General features: G+C 38.4%; 1 pseudogene; it reads left to right on the top strand.

Moving 5' to 3' along the window:
• The first annotated feature begins 950 nt into the window (after positions 1-950).
• On the top strand, positions 951-1,336 carry LOC109691117 (small ribosomal subunit protein uS14m pseudogene; annotated as a pseudogene).
• The last annotated feature ends 785 nt before the right edge of the window (positions 1,337-2,121 follow it).

Here is a 2,121-nt window from a genome sequence, read left to right as displayed (position 1 = left end):
CTGAGAAAGAATATATGAAAACAATTCCATTTACAATAGCCTCAAAAAAAAAAAATCAAATACCTAGGTGTAAACTTAACAAAGGATGTGAAAGACCTCTACAAGGAAAACTATACACTTCTGAAGAAAGAGATTGAGGAAGACTATAGAAAGTGGAGAGATCTCCCATGCTCATGGATTGGTAGAATCAACATAGTAAAAATGTCTATACTCCCAAAAGTAATGTACATGTTTAATGCAATTCCCATCAAAATTCCAATGACATTCATTAAAGAGATTGAAAAATCTACCGTTAAATTTATATGGAAACACAAGAGGTCACGAATAGCCAAGGCAATACTCAGTCAAAAGAACAATGCAGGAGGTATCACAATACCTGACTTCAAACTATATTACAAAGCAATAACAATAAAAACAGCATGGTACTGGCACAAAAACAGACATGAAGACCAGTGGAACAGAATAGAGGACCCAGATATGAAGCCACACAACTATAACCAACTTGTCTTTGACAAAGGAGCTAAAAATATACGATGGAGAAATAGCAGCCTCTTAAACAAAAACTGGTTAGCAGTCTGCAAAAAACTGAATCTAGATCCATGTTTATCACCCTATACCAAGATTAACTCAAAATGGATCAAGGATCTTAATATCAGACAACAAACTCTAAAGTTGACACAGGAAAGAGTAGGAAATACTCTGGAGTTAGTAGGTATAGGTAAGAACTTTCTCAACGAAACCCCAGCAGCACAGCAACTAAGAGATAGCATAGATAAATGGGACCTCATAAAACTAAAAAGCTTCTGTTCATCAAAAGAAATGGTCTCTAAACTGAAGAGAACACCCACAGAGTGGGAGAAAATATTTGCCAGCTACACATCAGACGAAGGACTGATAACCAGAATATATAGGGAACTTAAAAAACTAAATTCTGGGTTTCGGAGGACAATATGGCGGCCTCCATGCTAGGCTCTCTGCTGGGGACGTTCCGGCAGGTGGTTCCTTCATCAACTTCAGGCCAAGTTCGAGTTTACTATGTAGATTGGAGAATGTTGTGTGATGTGAAAAGTCGAAAAATGGCCTATGAATATGCAGATGAGAGGCTGCGGAATAACTCGCTCAGGAAAAATACCATCTTGCCAAAATATCTTCAGGAAGAAACTGACGAAGAAATTGCTGCCCTTCCCGGGATAGCTGTCCTGTTAGAATCAGAAATCGGTGTGTTATGACATCCCATCCTCGTGGTCTAAAGCTGCGCTGGAGGCTTAGTCGTATTGTCTTCTGTCACTTAGCAGACCATGGACAACTTTCTGGGGTCCAGCGAGCAATGTGGTGAATCACTCCAGAACCTGAACTTTCAGGAAAACCAGAAGAAACTTCTAATAGAGGAAACTCCAGCTTTTATAGGGGTCCACTGTAGTTGTCTGTTCTACTTGATGCTGTCTATAATGAACCAAGTGCTGGTGGCTTATGCCTCTAATCCTAGCTACTTGGGAAGATGAGATCTGCAGGATTGCAGTTCAAGGCCAGCCCAAGCAAATAATTCACGAGACCCCTCATCTCCAAATTAACCAGAGCCAAATCTACTGGAGGTGTGCCTCAAGTGGTAAAGTGCCTGCTTTGCAAGCATGAAGCCCAGTTCAAACCTGTCCCACCAAAAAAAAAAAAAAAAAAAAAAAGAAAAGGAAAAAAGTAAATAAGTAAGTTTGGATGTCTTATGTCAGTGAATTATCTTTTCTCTGATTTAATAGACATACTATTCCTATACATGATGTAAAGAGTAGAATAAAAATATTCTGTGAAAAAACAAACAAACAAAAAACCTAAATTCTCCCAAAATTAATGAACCAATAAAGAAGTGGGCAAGTGAACTAAACAGAACTTTCTCAAAAGAAGAAATTCAAATGGCCAAAAAACACATGAAAAAATGCTCACCATCTCTAGCAATAAAGGAAATGCAAATTAAAACCACACTGATTCCACCTCAACCCTGTTAGAATAGCCATCACTAGCAACACCACTTTCACACTGCTGGTGGGTATGTAAACTAGTACACCTGGTAAAAAATTTGGAGGCTACTTAAAAAGCTAAACATTGATCTACCATTTGATCCAGCAATAC

The sequence above is a fragment of the Castor canadensis genome, chromosome 10 (assembly GCF_047511655.1).
Source record: "Castor canadensis chromosome 10, mCasCan1.hap1v2, whole genome shotgun sequence".
In the NCBI taxonomy this organism is placed as follows: Eukaryota; Metazoa; Chordata; class Mammalia; order Rodentia; family Castoridae; genus Castor; species Castor canadensis.
This window is presented reverse-complemented; position numbering and strand designations above follow the sequence as displayed.